The sequence below is a fragment of the Rutidosis leptorrhynchoides genome, chromosome 3, assembly GCF_046630445.1.
Source record: "Rutidosis leptorrhynchoides isolate AG116_Rl617_1_P2 chromosome 3, CSIRO_AGI_Rlap_v1, whole genome shotgun sequence".
Classification (NCBI taxonomy): Eukaryota; Viridiplantae; Streptophyta; class Magnoliopsida; order Asterales; family Asteraceae; genus Rutidosis; species Rutidosis leptorrhynchoides.
The window spans coordinates 378613700-378623920 of NC_092335.1; the positions used below are offsets into that span (position 1 = coordinate 378613700).

General features: G+C 33.4%; 1 non-coding gene across 1 annotated transcript; it reads right to left on the reverse strand.

The window, feature by feature from the left end:
- Positions 1–1545: 1545 nt before the first annotated feature.
- Positions 1546–1652, reverse strand: LOC139903733 (small nucleolar RNA R71). Its single transcript, XR_011778528.1, has one exon. It is a non-coding gene; the product is annotated as a small nucleolar RNA R71 (small nucleolar RNA).
- Between the last annotated feature and the right edge of the window lie 8569 nt (positions 1653–10221).

Below are 10221 nucleotides of genomic sequence, written 5' to 3' on the forward strand. Positions count from 1 at the left end.
ATAGCCGGGGTATAATTTAATTCGCTAAAACGAGATCTAAACGAAAGTGAGATTTAGTTTTAGTTAATTAAATCTTTATAAATCGAAAGATAAAATATAAGGATATATTAAAACATCGTAATCGGACTTAAAAACAATCCATAAATCCAGACGGGACATATTTTAGTAGCCACTACTTTACCTTCTTATAAATCTCATCAATTTCACTATTTACCATATAGTAAATTTTAATTACTTTTTACTATTTTGCTATATTGCCATAAAAAACCTTATTTCTTCTATTTTGTCAAATTAGTTAAATTGTATTTTTATTGTCGTTAATTTAGTTATTTCGTTTTAGTTAAATTTAAATTCCGTTCAATTAAGTAGTAAACCCTAATCCAAAATTCCCCTTTTAAATAGTTTAACTTTTAGCGATTAAAACCTTGAAAACTCCATCTCTCTGTGGAACGAACCGGATTTACCAACGAACTATTACTACACGGATAGGACAAAGTTGCCTATATGTGTGAAATCAATCCTAAATCATAAAAATGCCATATAATCACAACCAATTCGTGTAATATTTTCAATCCAAATCCGATCAAAATAAAAGGACACGATCTTTCATCATCAACTTTTTGGCACCGCTGCCGGGAAAAGTTGGCAGTTAAATAAATAGATAATTTTTCTGATTCGTAGTAATAGTTGGATTTGTACGTGGACTGGGTTATTGGAGCCAAACAATACTCAATTATATTGAGACCAAACGAATCCTGCCCCTCTGCTGCATCTTTTGGCTATTCGAAACGTGGGTAAAATCAGAAAGAAAATCTGTTTGATTAAAGGTTTTTATCATTGTTTTTAGTTATTCGATCCTTTCATGAAAATTCATTTTCAAGAAAGTTCAATGTTTATACACTTAGTGAATAAATCCTTCAAGACTACATACAATTTTTCAATTGTATGACCCGTTCAGGAAATCCTAAACTCATTGCACTTAATCCAGAACCTGAAAGAAACTTGAACAAAAGATTAAAACAAGAAAAACAACAAAAATTAGGTAGTACTAGTCAACCGAAAACACCGAAAAATATCAAAAAACAAGTAGGAAACACTAGTGGTCAACCAGAAATCAAAACTGAACCTGAAACCATCGTCATTAAAGAAGAAATGGCAGAAGTAACACCTGATCCAAATGATCTACCGATGTGGAATACCAGACAAACTGTTCCCCCTCTAGCACTTGCACCTATAAGAAGACCTGAAATTGAGGCTGAAAACTGAGAAGTTAAGGGGCAGTTTATGCACATGGTTCGTGAAAACCAATTCGACGGAAGACTTAATAATAATCCAATAGAACATCAAGAAGCTTTTGAAGATTTATGTGAACTGTACAAAAACAAAGATGTTTCTTCAGATGCATTTAAGTTAAGAACTTTTCCATATTCGTTAATCGGAGACGCAAAAGCATGGTTGAAAGCATCAAAACCTGATTCTATCACAACTTTTAACGAATTAAGAGAAAAATTCATTACCCGATTTTTCCCACCGGCAAAAGCCGAAAGACTTAGAACTGAAATCACCACTTTTAAACAAAAGGCGGATGAAACTCTTTATGATGCATGGGAAAGATTAAAAAGAATGTTACAAAATTTTCCGCAACACAGATTGCAAAAAGGGCAATTAGTACAAACTTTTTATCGTGGTATTGATGAACATACTCGTGGTATATTAGATTCCTCCGCTGGAGGAGTATTTATGTACAAATCACCAAATCAAGCGTATGACATGTTAGAAGACATGTCAGTTCATACTTTTGAATGGACACCGTCTAGAGATCAACTACCTAGAAGGACGGTGGCAAACCTTGAAGAAAATGAAGATAACAACACAACCATAGCTTCACTGTCGAATCAATTCAAAAAGTTTGGAAGAGAAATAGAGAAACTAAATTCAACAGTTTGAGCATTGCAAGTAGGATGTGAAATCTGTGGACAACCACATTTCACGAAAGACTTTGATATCAATGATCGGCCAATGAACTCAGTAGCACAAGTTAATTTTATAGCCAATCAAATGTGATGACCCGGAAATTTCCAACCAAATTTAAACTTGATCTTTATATGTTTCCGACACGATAAGCAAAGTCTGTAAGGTTGAGTCTCAAAAATTTTGAACTGTTTTCATATATGCAATTGACTTTGACTATTTCCCGACGATTCACGAACTATTATTTGTAAATAAATGTGTATACATATAAATATAAATATAAATATAAATATAAATATAAATATAAATATATGTATATATATATATATATAATAACTTAAAATAATAATATATTATTTAATCGTTAGAACTGAAAATAGAAAATAAGATAAGATATATTTAAATTGTTATGATAATAAATCTATTTATATATAGAGAGAGTACATCAAATATAATTATATAATAATTGTAATACTCGTTAGACGTTTCGATTATTATTTAGAGAAGTTTAATTCGAACTTATATGATTTTAAAATAAACGGTGATCCGAAAATGAGCTATATAAATTTTAGGCTTATTAAAAATATATTTAGAAGCTAAATAATAAATTTAAACACTTTTCATATTTTACCCAGAATTTAGGGGGACAATTGATGTAATTTTTATTTAACAAATTAAAGATCGAATTTTTATACCATAATGATCAAAATAAATAAATATAGTCAATTTAAAAGTTAGAATTTTTCTGAAGACTTTTATTCGCCACTAATTTACAACGGAGCACGATATACTATTTCGTGAATTGTTGTAGGTAAAGCAATCCAATTTGTGAGATGGCTATACTGTGCACGATTCTTTTAAGACTTCACACACACACACACACACACACATATATATATATATATAACAGAATATATATAACAGAATATATATTTAACAAGGACATATAACAGAATATATATATATATATATATATATATATATATATATATATATATATATATATATATATATATATATATATATATATATATATATATATATATATATATATATATATATATATATATTCTGTTATATGTCCTTGTTAAATTATCACAAATATGATCGAATACTGTGGTACCTTTTGACTTCTATCACCACCTTTAAAATTCTCTTTTCTTCTATCTATGATACCCACTTGTTTTACTAAACTCATATATCTAAATTCTATGCATATGCTTGATCCATAAACCAAACCCACATATCACCACCTTTTTCTATATTTTGTTTTTCTATTACTTTCTTGCGAATAAAAACTAACATGCAACTAGTTCTTGGTTCATTTGTGAATCACCTTCACGCCACTATGTATCCATCAAAACCCATGTAAAACGAGCGCGACTTGCTCGAAATACACAAACATACTACCTAGCTTGTTTATTATAGACCATCGTGACTCACTTCACAAACCCACCATCCGCCACACTCCTTCCATCAAACCACCTGCAATAATTTTCTTCCTCATTCTTGTTTGAGAGAACCAACATCTTCATCCTAATAAACGGTCACCCTTCGAACTCCCGGACCTTCAGTCACCATGAACAAACGCCATCCTCACTAAACCAGGAATCAATCACCTTTGCATTTTTTTTTCTATTGTAAACAACACTCGTCACCCACTTACCACCCTACCATTTCATATTACAACCGCCTTCAAACACCGAAACTGCATCAACTTTTCCTCCTGTTTATGCAGCTGCAACTGCAGCTGCTATGCATCTGTTTTGCAGTCGACAACTATGGCTGTAGTGCCATTTCCATTTCGTCGCCAACCACCACGACCCAGCTGGTAAATTCTGCTACGTTTTATATATTTTTTTTGTTTTGTTTCTTTCGTAAACCACCACGATCACCATGACCAAACCCTTCCTTCACTCCTTCAAAAACCCATTTAAAACCGCTACTTGTTGCCAACTGTATTCGTTGTTTCTGTTTTGCCATCAAACGACCACAAGAACACCACAACAAACCCTCACCATCGTGAACACATTAAACCTATCTCAACAATCCATTTCGAAAACAGCTGGTATCTTTCTCTATCATATCACGATTTTGCTCGTTTCAACTCTCTTCACCTCATAAACAAAACATGAATAATGATGAATTGGATTCTTTGGTGTGTCCCTTTTCTTTTGACCGATATATATTAAACAATAACCCCACCTGCATTATATATATAAAGTGATATATGATGGAACATAAACCCATGATTTTACTGCATTTTTTTTATTCCATATGGCCAACATTCAATCAAGCATATAACCCCACATGATTATTAAATAGAAGAAGAAAAAGGGATGTTGATATGGATTAAGTTTTGGCCGTTTGCAAGTAAACAAAACCACAACTGGATTTTTCTTTAAACATGTTATTTGGCTATTAAATTAAAATGGACTTGAAATAGTGGGCCACTATATATATATATATATATATATATATATATATATATATATATATATATATATATATATATATATATATATTTTTTTTTCTTTCCTGTTGAACCGAGATGACCCAAAATCTCTGTGGGCCGAATAGTTGATCATGGTTATGGGATGAGTTGAATGGCGTAAATGATGGTAGTTATGATGTTATGGTGATGATGATACCGCATGATGATGATGAGGATCATAGTAAATAAGATGATGACTTTATGTAAAAGATAATCACAAAGACGATATGATTATGATGAATCATGATTATGATGGTGACATAATAAACGAGTAAGTGATGATGATTATGTATACTGATGATGAGGTTATATGATAAATTTAAACAGTTATACATATTAGTTAAATAATCGAGCAAGTTAAAAAGCAAGATGCTCTAACGGTTCAGTGGTTTGGGAAGGATTCGGTTGTACGAGAGGTGCTGGGTTCGATTCTCGCCTGCTGCACCATTTCTTTTTATTTATTACACAGCAAGTGTTGGGTTTAATCAAAGGTTACTTGTGCTTATTGTTGGGCTAACTCCATGCTTGGGATTTGTGGATCCAATAAACCATACTAATGGACTATATATTTTTGGGCTTCTTTTATATTGATGGACTCCCATTTAGGTATTGTTATTTTTATTATATTTTTTTTATATATTATTATTATTATTATTATTATTATTTGTATTTTATAAGTATTATTATTATTAATATTATCATTATAATCAAATACAATTTTTAATATTATTGATATAAAAATATCCTTATAGAAATGTTACATATAAGTATGTATTAATCATATTAACATTTTATATAAATTATCATATAAAATAAATTAGATATTTTTAATATAATATTAACTATATAAATGTTAATCATTTTTAATATATATAAATTAAAAGTATATAAATATACTATATAATTTGTCCGATTACAATTATGTGTATTAATAAATATATAATTAATATAGGTTCGTGAATCCGAGGTCAACCCTGCATTGTTCAATATTGTCATATGTATTTTTACTACAAAATACATTAGGTGAGTTTCATTTGATCCCTTTTACTCTTTACAATTTTGGGCTGAGAATACATGCAAATGCTTTATTAACTGTTTTACAATATTTATATGCGTGAGTTTCATTATTCCTTTTTTAAATGCTTTTGCAATATATATTTTTGGGACTGAGAATGCATGCGCTTTTATAAATGTTTTACGGAATAGACACAAGTAATTGAAACTACATTATATGGTTGAATGATCAAAACTGAATATGCCCCTTTTTATTAAGTCTGGTAATCTAAGAATTAGGGAACAGAAACCCTAATTGACGCGAACTCTAAAGATAGATCTATCGGGCCCAACAAGCCCCATCCAAAGTACCGGATGCTTTAGTACTTCGAAATTAATATCATGTTCGAAGGAGGATCCCGGAATGATGGGGATATTCTTATATGCATATTGTGAATGTCGGTTACCAGGTGTTCAATCCATATGAATGATATTTTGTCTCTATGCATGGGACGTATATTTATGAGAACTGGAAATGAAATTCTTGTGGTCTATTAAAATGATAAAAATGATTATTTATGTTAAACTAATGAACTCACCAACCTTTTGGTTGACACTTTAAAGCATGTTTATTCTCAGGTATGAAAGAAATCTTCCGCTGTACATTTGCTCATTTTAAAGATATTACTTGGAGTCATTCATGACATATTTCAAAAGACGTTGCATTTGAGTCAATGAGTTCATCAAGATTATTATTAAGTCAATTATAGTTGGATATATTATGAAATGGTATGCATGCCGTCAACTTTCGATGTAATGAAAGTTTGTCTTTTAAAAACGAATGCAATGTTTGTAAAATGTATCATATAGAGGTCAAGTACCTCGCGATGTAACCAAATGTAATGTATTCGTCAGGATGGATTAGGACGGGTCCTTTCATCAAAGACAAGGAAATTTTCAAGGAGGAAATTCTAATTATCAACCTGCAAATCCAGGATATCAAAACCCGAAGAATTTTGCTTTTCAAAGAAATGGACCACTTGGCTTTTTCAATAGAAACCAACCTCCATTTCCACCTCAACAAAATTTCCAACAACAACCGTTACCTCAATTACCGTATCAACAACAAAATCATAACACGCAGCCAGTAGAGAAGAAATCTAACTTTGAAGAAGTTATGATGAATTTTGTCAAAAGTCAATCAGAAACGAATGAGCAAGTAAAGAGACAATTACATCAAGTCCAAACGGGAAACGAGCAAGTACAAAGGAATCATCAAGCGTCAATTCAAAACCTTGAAAGAGATATGGGAAGAATATCCCAATTGCTTGTTGAAAGGCAATTGGGAACTTTACCATCCAACACGCAACTAAACCCTAAGGGTAAGGAAACTCAAAATTCAAGTAATTTTTCGCAAGTTAATTCCATAACTAGGAAAAGTGGGTTAACCATTAACCCCGATATTCCAAACCCTCATGCTCCTATTCCTGTTTCAAAAGATAAAGAACATGTGGTGGAAGAAAATACGATGCCAACCACAAGTGCACCAAAAACTCAAAATCAACCACCATTGAAGGTATACAAACCTCCAATTCTATATCTGCAACGTTTGAAGAAAAATAAATTACAAGCACAATACAACAAGTTTGCTGACATGATTAAGCAAATTTGTATAAATGTACCGCTTGTAGATGTTCTTGCGGGTATGCCGAATTATGGAAGGTTTATCAAAGATCTTATAGCAGACAAAGGAAAATATGCAGAAGTTTCAACCACATTCCTTAATGAGGAATGTTCGGCAATTTTACAAAAGCAAAATTTGCCACCAAAACTTGGAGATCCTGGAAGTTTCATCATTCCTTGTCTGATGGGAGATTCAGTAATGTACGATGCATTAGCTGATTTAGGAGCAAGCATTAACCTTATGCCTAACTCCTTGTACTTAAAATTGAACTTAGGTGATTTAAAACCAACCAGGATGTGTATACGATTAGCTGATAGAACTTACAATTATCCTATTGGCATTGCTGAAAACCTACCAGTTAAAGTAAATAACTTAATCTTTCCTGCTGATTTCGTTGTTCTTGAAATGGAAGAAGATAGTAAGGTTCCCCTAATTCTAGGGCGTCCCTTCTTTCTAAATACTGCAGACGCAATTGTGCGCGTAAAAGAGAAAAATCTCAACTTAGGTGTGGGGGAGGATAGAATTATATTGAACATAGATAAGGCTATGAAACACCCTATGTCTCCTGATGACGAATGTTTCCAAATAGACATTGTTGATTGTTGTATTGAGGAAGAACTACAAGAACTATTAAATGTCGACACCTCAGATTTCACCCCGATAGGTGAAGGTGAATATTTTGATGTCGATATAGAGTTGGACAAGCTGTTGAAGGTAGTCACTGATGAAGAATACATAGAAGAAGAAATTCCTGGGGAAGATGAACCTTTTGAAGAAATTACCAATGGTAACAGGTTCCGGATAAAATCTTCCTTGGAAGAACCACCCACCTTGGAACTTAAAGAACTCTCGAAACATTTGGAGTATGCTTATCTCCAAGGAACGTCACAATTACCCTTCATAATTTCATCAAAACTTTCCGATGACGAAAAGGGTAGGTTAATGTCTATTTTAAAAACCCTCAATAAGGCAATTACGTGGAAAACAACTGATATTCCAGGGATTAACCCTGCTTATTGTACTCACAAAATTCTAATGGAAGAAGATTTTAAACCCGTGGTACAAAGGCAACAGAGGTTAAACCCTAACATGAAAGAAGTTGTCAAAAAGGAGGTTATCAAATTACTTGACGCCGGGTTAATTTACCCTATATCCGATAGCCTGTGGGTAAGTCCTGTACAAGTAGTACCCAAAAAAGGGGGTACGACTGTTATTCTAAATGATAAGAATGAACTCGTTCCTACGAGAACAGTCACTGGGTGGAGAGTCTGTATAGACTATCGTCGTCTAAATGACGCTACAAGGAAAGATCATTTCCCGCTACCATTTATCGACCAAATGCTAGAACGTTTGGCTGGAAAAGATTAATACTGTTTCCTTGATGGATTCTCCGGTTATTTTCAAATTCCAATTGATCCAAAAGACCAAGACAAGACCACATTTACTTGTCCATTTGGTACTTTTGCCTACCGACGAATGCCATTCAGATTATGTAACGCACCAGGCACTTTCCAAAGGTGTATGATGGCAATTTTTCATGACATGATTGAAGAAAGTATAGAAGTCTTTATGGACGATTTCTCTGTTTTTGGAGACTCCTTCAACTCATGTCTCTCAAACCTTGAACGAATGCTAATTCGTTGTGAAGAATCAAATCTTGTTTTAAACTGGGAGAAATGCCACTTCATGGTGAAGGAAGGCATTGTTTTAGGACACAAGATTTCTCGAGCTGGAATGGAAGTAGACAAAGCTAAGATAGACGTTATTTCAAAACTTCCTCCTCCAACCAATGTTAAAGGAATTCGTAGTTTCCTTGGTCATGCGGGATTCTATCGACGATTCATAAAGGACTTTTCCAAAATCGCTCGACCCATGACTAAACTTCTTGAGAAAGACAGTACATTCGATTTCAACGACGAGTGTCTAAATGCTTTCTACATTTTGAAAGAGAAACTTACGAATGCACCTATTATGGTATCACCCGATTGGTCCAAACCTTTCGAGCTAATGTGTGATGCTAGTGATTTCGCGCTGGGAGCTGTTTTAGGTCAACGTCAAGATAACAAATTTTAACCAATATACTATGCAAGTAAAACACTTACAAGAGCTCAGTTGAATTACACAACTATTGAGAAGGAGCTTCTTGCAGTAGTTTTTGCTTTCGATAAGTTTAGATCTTACCTGGTGTTATCTAAAACAATTGTTTATACCGATCATTCAGCCCTAAAGTACTTATTCAAAAAGTAAGATGCTAAGCCTAGACTAATTCATTGGATTCTTCTCCTACAAGAATTCGACATTGAAATCAAGGATAAAAAGGGTGCTGAAAATCTCGCTGCAGATCACTTATCCCGTCTTGAAAATCCTAACTTAGAATCACTCGACGAATCTATTATTCACGATACTTTTCCAAACGAATTCCTTATGAAAATTAAAACGGAAGAAGAAATTCCATGGTTTGCGGACTTTGCCAATTATCTAGCCGCAGGAATTCTTGTTAAGAATCAAACTTATCAGCAAAAGAAGAAATTTTTCGCTGATCTGAAGTTTTACTTCTGGGAAAGCCCTAATCTCTTTCGTATAGGAGCAGATCAAGTTATTCGTCGATGTGTATACGGTAAAGAAGCTCAACAAATTCTGGAGCACTGTCATCAAGGACTAGCTGGCGGACATTTCGGACCAAGCTATACAGCTAAGAAGATCTTTGACTCAGGTTTTTACTGGCCAACCATTTTCAAAGATTCTTACAACATGGTAAAAACCTGTGACGCTTGTCAAAGATCCGGAAATATCTCCAAGAGAGACGAAATGCCACAACAAAGCATCCTAGTATGCGATGTATTTGACATTTGGGGTATTGACTTCATGGGTCCATTCCCCGCCTCTAACAAATGCAAATACATTCTCGTAGCAGTCGATTACGTTTCTAAATGGGCTGAAGCAAAAACTCTACCCACTAACGATGCTCGAGTTGTTGTCAGCTTTCTCAAAAACCTTTTCTCACGATTCAGGCTTCCAAAAGCATTAATCAGTGATCGTGGAACTCATTTTACAAATCAATTACTCGATAAAGTACTTA